Source organism: Bubalus bubalis, chromosome 3 (assembly GCF_019923935.1).
Source record: "Bubalus bubalis isolate 160015118507 breed Murrah chromosome 3, NDDB_SH_1, whole genome shotgun sequence".
In the NCBI taxonomy this organism is placed as follows: Eukaryota; Metazoa; Chordata; class Mammalia; order Artiodactyla; family Bovidae; genus Bubalus; species Bubalus bubalis.
This window is the reverse complement of record NC_059159.1, coordinates 1765765-1775992: the sequence shown is the minus strand read 5'-3', so window position 1 is coordinate 1775992 and position 10228 is coordinate 1765765. Positions and strand designations below refer to the sequence as shown.

The 10228-nt window shown below is 46.9% G+C and overlaps 1 long non-coding RNA gene across 1 annotated transcript; it reads right to left on the bottom strand.

Moving 5' to 3' along the window:
- Window positions 1–1516: 1516 nt before the first annotated feature.
- On the bottom strand, window positions 1517–3799 carry LOC112583585. Its single transcript, XR_006549157.2, has 2 exons — window positions 3744–3799; window positions 1517–3197 (listed from the first exon to the last, which is right to left on the bottom strand). It is a non-coding gene; the product is annotated as an uncharacterized LOC112583585 (long non-coding RNA).
- Between the last annotated feature and the right edge of the window lie 6429 nt (window positions 3800–10228).

Below are 10228 nucleotides of genomic sequence, written 5' to 3'. Positions count from 1 at the left end.
TCAGAGCCAACCCTGCCGTCATGGCAACCCACGGGCCTTCTAATCCATCCCCCTCCAACCTGGATCCACTCTCAGGTCTGACTTCTCTGAGCGTCTGCTTAAAACGGAGAATTTAGCATCTGGAGAGTGAACAGCCAGGGCCTTTAGGAAAGTCTGCCAGCCGTTGTTTGCAGCTTGTCAAAATCACATCACCTCCACCCTTCCCTCTGGCCAGTCTCTCTTTACCTTTCCGTGTCCCCACGGAAGCTGCAAATGGCACGTCTTCACAGTTAAAGGTTTGTTTAGTCAGGACGACGTTCACCCAAAACAAAATCTCTCGTGAGTGGTTTTCTGCTCGCCCGTCACTCGCCTGCCTGCTGACCTTGACTCTCAGACCAAAGGAAATGAGGGCCAACAGGTCACGGGTAAAGCCGAGCTCGGACCTCAGCAGTGGTCCCCGGGCTGGATGGGCCTGTCCTCAACTCCTGCCGTCCTACTGATTGCCAGGTCTCTGCTCCTGTGGACTCACTGGCATGTGGGCCTGGTCTGGTCTTGATTTAAGAGGAGGAAATAAGTCACAAATCTTTATGGGCAAAGATAATTGCCATGGGCCATGTTTTTCCTACTCCGAGTCTGCTCCTCATCGGCACTGGACGTCACCCCCCAGAGCGGACATCCGGGCCCTGGGCCTCATGGCTTTCAACGCGGCCATCGGCTAGACTTTGATTTCCTCCTCCTCCACCTCCTGCTACAGAGTTCCCAGGGCTTAAAGAAGTTTCCCTTAACTCTGCTCAGGGTTATGTGGCAGCCTGGGTGGGAGGGGAATTTGGCAGAGAAAGGATCCGTGTATGGTAGGGCTGAGTAGCTCTGCTATGCACCTGAGACCATCCCTGCAGTGTCAATCAGCTACGTGAAAGCCAAAGTGTTAGTCGGGCTCAGTCCTGTCTGACTCTTTGCAACTGCACGGACTGCAGCCTCTGTCCATGGGATTCTCCAGCCAAGAACACTGGACTGGGTTGTCATTTCCTTCTCCAGGGGATCTTCCCAACCCAGGGGTTGAACCTAGGTCTCCCATATTGCAGGTGGATTCTTTACTTTCTGAGCCACCAGGGAAGCCCAGTTGGCTAGAATTCAATATAAAATAAAAAGTTTAAGCAATAAAGAAATAAAAAACAAGAGAAGTTTCCCTTTAGAGAAACAACTCTCAATTGTCCAGAGAAAGGATTGCATACTTGTCCATTGTCCATAGACAGAGGAGCCTGGCAGGCTGCAGCCTGTAGGGTCCCAAAGAGTCAGACACAACCAAGCAACTTAGCCCACATGCACTGTCTAATTTTTCAATTCATAAATTGATGCATGAATTGGCCTCTTATTTCTAAATCTACTTATGTTGTGAACTGGTCTAGGGCTCAGGAACAACTTGGAAGTTGTTTAGGGAGACCATGACAGCTGCTGAAGAAGCTGAGGGTGGGGAAGGTCTAGCTACTCTCTTATAAGCTCCCTGTCAGGGTGTAAGGAAAAAGAGCCTCAGACCGAATTCTTCCCATCACGTGGACATTTACTCGACAAACGTTTCTTGGCAAGCAGACACAAAATAGTTCATGCAATCAGTTCTGTAGACACAAATAAAGCCCCAGCCCTGTGTCTCTTGGGCGTGATGAACAGTTCATTTATTAGAAAGGTTTGGTTAAGACGGACACAACTCTAGAAACAGGATTCAGCTCTCTCCGCTGGACTCAGGCCACTGGAAATGTTCCAGTGTCAGAGGCTGAACACGAAATTGCTCACTCTGAGCGGATGGGCAACAGCCTTGCGAGACTTTCCTAGCCTGGTCTTGGAAGATAAGGGCGTCTTCAAAGCACTTTGTTGTTGTCATGATTTAGCTGTTCAGCTGTGTCCAATTCTTTGCGACCCCACGGACTGTAGCCCACCAGGCTCCTCTGTCCTTGGGATTTTTCCAGGCAAGAATACTGGAGTATTCTTGGGTTGCCATTTCCTCCTCCTCGGGATCTTCCTGACCCCAGGGGTCAAACCCTCATCTCCTGTATCTCCTGCATTGCAGGCAGATTCTTTAAGCTGAGCCATCAAGACACGGGCGCTTATATGCATATACACTGGCATTAAGAAATGGATTCCTTTATAAAGGAACTAGTTGGTTGAGTCTGGATTTGAGTTGTCTGAAGTAAAAGTTCTAAGGAGTCTCTTCTCTTCTCTTGACAAACATGAGCACTTATTTGTCTTTTTTTAGCAAGACTCAAGTAGGCCCTGATGCAGGGCTGGCAGGTTGAAACATTACAATTCCATCCATCATGTTCATAATTCATGCATTTGCATCTCTAAGGAACCAGATCAGAATAAACAAACCCCTGGCACTTTCTCAAATTTTGGTCTCTGTCGTCTATCTCTTAATGACTTCCAGAAGAGGCAGTGGAAAAAAGAAGCAGCGGTTCACCCGGGGTCAGCTTCCAAGCGACTGACTGATGCTAGCGTCAGAATCGTTCTTCAAAGACATCTTCAGAAGGGAGAGGCGTGTGGGCGTGTAACAAGTAATCCCCTTATCCCGAAAGGATGCGACACTCCACAGAGACACTTACAATCCAGCGCATTGGATTTTCCTTTCTTTCTTCTGTGGCTTTGCTGTTTAATCTTGTTAGGAAGGTACCCCAGCTTGTTCCACTGAAGTGAATGTCAGCATGGCCTTTGGAATAACAAGACTCAGAAGTATATCTATAACATCTCTTGTTGGGAAACCAGGAAAAGCGGTCCTGGAGGATCATTCGCTGCCCCAGATGTTTTATTCTCACAGGTCTGGTTGCCCAGTTGTTTTAATTACAAATGAGAGATTAGCCATTAGGAAGAGCAAAGTGAAGTGAAAGTGAAAGTCACTCAGTCGTGTCCGACTCTTCGCAACCCCATGGACTATACAGTCCATGAAATTCTCTAGGCCAGAATACTGGAGTGGGTAGCCTATCCCTTCTCCAGCGGATCTTCCAGACCCAGGAATCGAACCGGGGTCTCCTGCATTGCCGGCAGATTCTTTACCAGCTAAGCCACCAGGGAAGCCCAGGAAGAGCAAAGCCCTAGCTTTTCAAAGGTGCAGATTCTAGGGCAAAACCACAAACCAGTCAAGTGTGGGGGTAGACCTAGGAACCTGAATGCAGTTCTGATCATCTGTGACTCCTCCTCACTCCTCAGAGTCCAGGGTATTGTGGTTTCTCCTGGAAGCAAATAAGACAAGGTCAAAAGAATAATCCAGAGGCAAAGTCTGCTGAAAGTGGCTAAAAGCAGAGCTCCATAGAGAACCACACACTATTGGGGAACATGCAAGAGAAAAAGCCACAAGGACTTTCCAGGTGGTCCCGTGGTTAAGGCTTTGAGCTACCAGTGCAGGGGACTCAGGTTCCATCCCTGGTGGGAACTAAGATCCCATGTGCTGTGGAGTGAGGCCAAAAAAAAAGCAAAAAAAGCTACCAGACTTGCTGCCATTTATTGGGCAAATCAAGTCTATTCACATGGTGAAATGTTACAAGAAGAACACCGAGTAACACGCCGATGGGAGAAAGGAGACCAGCCGTAAATGCTGAAGTTACAAGCAGTGAAAGAATAATCAGAATTGGAAGGGGACTGTTTCTTGCAAAAAAAAAAAAAAATTTTTGTTTTTATATCAGGGAACTCCACATCTTCATTAGCAATATTGACTTGGTGACAGTTATATATTAAAAAAAATTAGGGCTTCCCCAACAGCTCAGTGGTAAAGAACCCACCTGCCAGTGCAAGAGATGCATGCAGGAGATGCGGGTTCGATCCCTGGGTTGGGAAGATCCCCTGGAGAAGGAAATGGCAACACACTCCAGTATTCTTGCCTGCACAGTCCCATGGGCTGAGGAGTCTGGCGGGCTACAGTCCATGGGTTCGAAGAGTCGGACGTGACTGAACACACAGATACATAAATTAAAACTAATTAGTTTCAGCCCAGAAACAAAAGCATGAATGTGTGGGCATATAAAGTAGGATGTAGCATTGTCAAAGTGAAGGGGGAAAGACACGGTATTTAACAATTGTGTTGAGATTTTCCATTTTGTGAAATGAGTGAGATCTCTCCCACATATACAAAAATGAATCCCAGCTGGATTAAATAATCAGAGACAAACCACAAGCTACAAAAGAATTAGAAAAGTAGACAAAATATTTTTGTAGCTTTAAGGATAAGGAAGACTTCACAACGAAGACATAAAATTGAAAAGGTCAAAATGAGAGACTCTGACTGACCTGACAGCCCCAGCACGGGACACCGCACACGGAGGGCGTCCAGAGTCAGACGTCAGAGAGTCAGACCCCAGCACAGGACACCGCACACGGAGGGCGTCCAGAGTCAGACGCCAGAGAGTCAGACCCCAGCACGGGACACCGCACACGGAGGGCGTCCAGAGTCAGACGCCAGAGAGTCAGACCCCAGCACGGGACACCGCACACGGAGGGCGTCCAGAGTCAGACGCCAGAGAGTCAGACCCCAGCACGGGACACCCTCACACGGAGGGCGTCCAGAGTCAGAGACGCCAGAGAGTCAGACCCCAGCACGGGATACCGCACAGGGAGGGCGTCCAGAGTCAGACGCCAGAGAGTCAGACCCCAGCACGGGACACCGCACACGGAGGGCGTCCAGAGTCAAAGATGCCAACACAGTCAGACCCCAACAAACCGATAACAGCCTGGAAAGAAATGTCTCCAGCAAAGAGAAAGAAGCGATATCCAGAATGCTGTGTTTATTACAAATTGACAAGAAATGGGTGAACATGGCACAGAAAACTAGCAGACAATGAGACCAGCTGAAGGGCAAGACCCGGCAGCAGGAAAGGAACCCAAATCACGAGCACACACGAAAATAGGCTAAACTCCGTCTAAACTCTAGAAGGACAAAAATGGTTACAGCAAGTATTTTTATAATATTGATAATATCCACTGTTAGCAAGAAGGCGAGATCAAAGACCCTGCCACACACTGTTGATACGATTATAACCCCATAAATACTAACTCATTAATGCCCATATCTCTGGAATCAGAAATTCCATTTCTGAGTCTATCCTCCGAAAATATCAGTACTACCAAGAAAAGTCATTTTATTTATTTATTTATTTTAAATTTTATTTTATTTTTAAACTTTACAAAATTGTATTAGTTTTGCCAAATATCAAAATGAATCCGTCACAGGTATACATGTGTTCCCCATCCTGAACCCTCCTCCCTCCTCCCTCCCCATTCCATCCCTCTGGGTCGTCATTTTAAAAAAAAATTATGCAGTTGCCCATTGCCAAGATATAGAAGCAACCTAAGTGTCCATCAACAGATGAACAAATAAAGAAGATATGGTACACACGTGGGCTTCCCAGGTGGCAGTAGCGGTAAAGAACCTGTCTGCCAATGCAGGAGACGTAAGAGATGAGGGTTCGAGCCCTGGGTTGGGAAGATCCCATGAAGGAGGGCATGGAAACCCACTCTGGTATTCTTGCCTGGAGAATCCCATGGACAGAGGAGCCTGGCGGGCTATATAGTCCACAGGGTCACAAAGAGTCAGACACAACTGAAGTGCCTTAGCATACACACACACACACACACACATACACAGGCAACAGAATACTACTCAGCTATAAAAAAGAACAATTTTTTTTCCATTTGCAGCAACATGGATGGACTTAAAGGGCATTATGCTAAGTGAAATAAGTCAGGCAGAGAAAGACAAGTACTGTATGATATCACTTAAATGTGGAGTATAATAAATACAACAAACTAGCACATATAACAAAAAAGAAGCAGATTCACAGATACAGAAAGCAAACTAGTAATTACCAGTGGATTGGGGGAGGGGCAATGCAGGGATGGGGAGAGGGCACAAACGATCGGTATAAGACGGGCTCACGGCTGTACTGTTCAACATGGGGGATACGATCAACATTGTGAAATAACTAAATGAAGTATAGTCTTTAAAAATTGCATAAAAAATTAAAATTAAAAAATAATTTTAAAAAATTAGAAACATCCAAAGGCAGAATTCTTGGTCAAAGGGTAGGAAGATTTTTAAGTCCTCTATTTTAAACTGGCCTATTTCAAAAAATACTCTGTACATGTTCTACACAGGACTCAGGATAAAAATAATTACACTACCCTAGAACTATTCATTCAGTGATATTAGAGTTCTGCTGTGTTCTGTAAGCCATGCCCAGCCTGGGCCTGACGGTCATTATGGAATAAGCAAATATTTCCCAGCCTTGATCAAACACCAAATTCTAACGAAAGAAATAACTTCAGCTATTTATGAGAGTATGAGACTTAATCCAAAGGGAAATCAACTCTGAATATTCATTGGAAGGACTGATGCTGAAGCTAAAACTCCAAAGCTTTGGCCACCTGATACGAAGTGTTGACTCATTGGAAAAGACCCTGATGCTGGGAAAGATTGAGGGCAGGAGGATGAGATGGTTGGATGGCACCACTGACTCAGGGGACATGGGTTTGAGCAGGCTCCAGGAGATAGGGAAGGACAGGGAAGTCTGGCAGTCCATGGGGCCACAAAGAGTTGGACATGACTTAGGGATGGAGCAACAACGTGAGACTCCAAGAAGGACCAGGCTTTGTCTAATGAAGATGAAATTAAACTAGCAATTGGAGAACTAGACGACCTGAGTCAAATCCCCTTGCTGTTTAGTCCCTAAGTCGTACCCGACTCTTCTGTGACTCCATGGACTGCAGCCCGCCAGGCTGCCCTACCCATGGGATTTCTCAGGCAAGAACTCAGGAGTGGGTTGCCATCTCCTCCTCCATTTCCAAGTCACCTTAAGCAAGCTATTTCACCTCCCTGACCTCCAACGAACACGTTTGCAGAATGACGATAATAACACCCGTCCTTCTGAAGGATTCTCGTGAGGATTCATGACACGAACTAGGAGATCGAGCTCTACGGAGACCTGGAGTGTTATCAGGGCCGAGTCTCTTGTGCAATAAAGTGAAAACTGAAAGACACGCATGACAGCTAACTGCTTCCTTTCAGGAAATGGTTTCTCCTAACTCCTAGAAACACCAGCGACACTTTACCCGTCCCGGGCACCTGTATGTCAGCAGCGCCGAGAGTGAGCAGAGAGGACAACCCACCCTGAGCTCTCAGGAACCAGGATTAAGCTTCAGGAAACGAGCGCTTGTCGCTTTGTTTCCGTCTCAAGCTGCGGTTCTGACATACATCTAATCTTCGCATCACCTCCTGACTTCGTGTGATGGCTACTTGAACAGGGTGGGTCCAGAAACCCAGGACATGTCCTTGGGTCCCTCTGCAAAGCCATGAACGCCTGGGACCCATTCTGGGTGTGGTGACCTCAGCCCCCGGTCACAGGGTGAGAAAAGGGTGGCTGCCCAGGCTGGTCCAATCAGAGCGTCTCTTCTAGACTCTTGCAAAAGGTCAGCCTCTCTGTTGACCGAGGCTGTTAACTTTAACCTTGAAACGGTACAGCAACCTGGCCCTGCCTCACCGCAGAGGATTTACAGCAGAGGTGAAGCCGAACTCACAACCCATTCCGTGGCTCTGGCCCTGGCTTTCCTCTCTGTCTTCCCCTCTCCCTCCGTCTCTTCCTCTCTGTCTCTCTGATCAATATCTTGATGAACACGCACATAAATGGGGGCAGAGAAAGTCACAGAACGTTCGTACTTGTTATGAACAACTTCCCCCACCGCTGTGCAAATTGAAAAAGCAATAACAATAGTAAGTTTTCTCATACACACCTCCCGCTCTCCACCAGCGGTTGATATTTTATGCGCCAACAAAACAAGCTTGTGGCTGGACAAAAACAGCACACCAAACGCAGACAGACTGCTTCCCAGGTCAGAGTTCACCTGGAAGCAATAGAGAACTCTGTGTGGCTTCTCCTGGGCACCAGTGCAAATTTTTGCGGCAGCGAACACATGAGCAGAGGCACATGACCTGGGGCTCATCAGTCAATATGACAAATGACTTTGAAGAAGACCCGTGTCACCAGTATGGAAAGTCCCCAAGCAAGTGTTGTAAAATAATGCCTTGCAGAGCCAAGTTCATACAGATATCCTCCCAAAATCCCCTTCCCCACAAAAAGTAGCTGAGAAGTGAGTCTGATGGGTGGGGTGAGAGAATGAAACTTTCAGCAAGGGAAAAGTAGAAAAGAAAGAAGTTCTTATTCCTGGATTGCCACTGGCTTTCCTGCTCCTGGTTTTTTTTTCCTCTTAAGTTACATGAGGTAAACCTGGGGTGGGGGAAGAACCATGAAATTAAAAGACACTTGCTCCTTGGAATGAAAGGTATAATGAACCTAGACAGCTTATTTAAAAAGTAGAGACATCACTTTGCTGACAAAGGTCCATATAGTCAAAGCTATGGTTTTTCCAGTAGTCATGTACGGATATGAGAGTTGCACCATAAAGAAGGCTGAGTGCCAAAGAATTGATGCTTTCAAACTGTGGTGCTGGAGAAGACTCTTGAGAGTCCCTTGGACTGCAAGGAGATCAAACCAGTCAATCTTAAAGGAAATCAGTCCTGAATACTCACTGGAAGGACTGATGTTGAAGCTGAAGCTCCAATACTTGGCCACCTGATGTGAAGAACTGACTCATTTGAAAAGACCCTGATGCTGGGAAAGATTGAAGGTGGGAAGAGAAGGGGCGACAGAGAACGAGATGGCTGGATGGCATCACCAACTCAATGGACATGAATTTGAGCAGACTCCAGGAGATAGTGAAGGACAGAGAAGCGTGGCGTGCTGCAGTCCCTGGGGTCACAAAGGGTCAGACATGACTTACGGACTACACAACAGCAAGAGACACAGATGCAGACTTAAGATAGACTGCTGAGGTTGTCTTGAGTGAGGTTCCAACGTTTATAACAGAGGAAGTCTAAATATTTCTGATAGATGTTACAAGTCCCCTTTCTTAATGAGGAAACAGAGGGTTAATGAAGAGAAGGGACTTGGTCAAGGTCAAAAGGTTCTCCACCTCTCCCCCCACCACCAGGCTCATCTAACTCAAAGCCTGCGGTCTTTCCACTGAGCTGATGAGCACAGGATGCGTCCAAGCCCACGGCGGTCTGAATTATCTGGGTACACTGTCTCGTTGATTTCCTTCTTGGCTCCAGGCAGTAAGTTATCCAATGAGAGAATCTCGTTCCTTCCTTCCTCCGCTGCTTCCCATTCTCCTGGTCAGGACTGGGATTCCATGCCTGGCCACAGTCCTTGAAATCTCTTGGTCATAGCAGCTCAGGGAGAGAGGAACCTGGGGAAGAAAGCTTTGCATACCTCTCCTTTCAGACTCAAGGCTGGAAACTGTTGACCCCTGTATTATCTGACTGTGCTCTTAAAGATTAAACGGCAAGAGATAAACTCAAGTCCTTCCAAAGGTCAACTCACTCCTTTTTACCTCCCACCTTGCCTCACAGAGAGGCATTTCTGAAATCAAGGATGTGGGCCCTGCTGTTGAACAGAATTAATGAGTTATCCTTATTTGAATTATCCTTATTTCAGTAAAAATTAGAGGAGGGCTTCCCTGGGGGCTCAGTAGTAAAGAACCCGCCTGCCAATGCAGCAGACGCGGGTTCGACTCCTCGTCCAAGAGGATCCCACACGCTTTGGAGCAGCGAAACCTGTGCACCCCAACTACTGAGCCTGTGCTCTAGAGCCCAGGAGACACAGCTACTGAGCCGACGTGCGGCAACCACTGAAGCGTGCGTGCCCGAGGCTGCGCTCCTCCGCACAGGAAGCCACCGCTGGGAGAGGCCCGCGCGCCTCAACCAGAGGAAAGCCCGCACGGACTGAGGACCCAGTGCAGCCAAAAATAAGTAAATAACACATGTTTAAAAAAGAGAGGAACAGACAGCTGTGTCACAGAGAATCCTCCCATTCTAGCACTACCAGTGTTAGGAGTTTGGTACATTTTTTCCCATCCTTTTTCTTAAGCATCTGTTTCAAATAAAGCTGTTATGAAGAGGTCTAATTTTGTAGCATATTTTCTTTAATAAGCATTTTCCATGTTGCTGTATGTTCTTTACAGCCGTAAATTTAAGGATAGACCAATCCTAAGGATATCGTATCATTGCGATGGACATTTACAGGGGTTCTTCGCAGGGAACTGAGTCCCTTTGCTGTCCACCTGAATCATCGTAAATCAACTTTAATTTTTAAAAAAAGGTTAAATAAGCACTAGGGATGTTGTGCACAGCAGGATGACTATAGTCCCTATTGCTGTG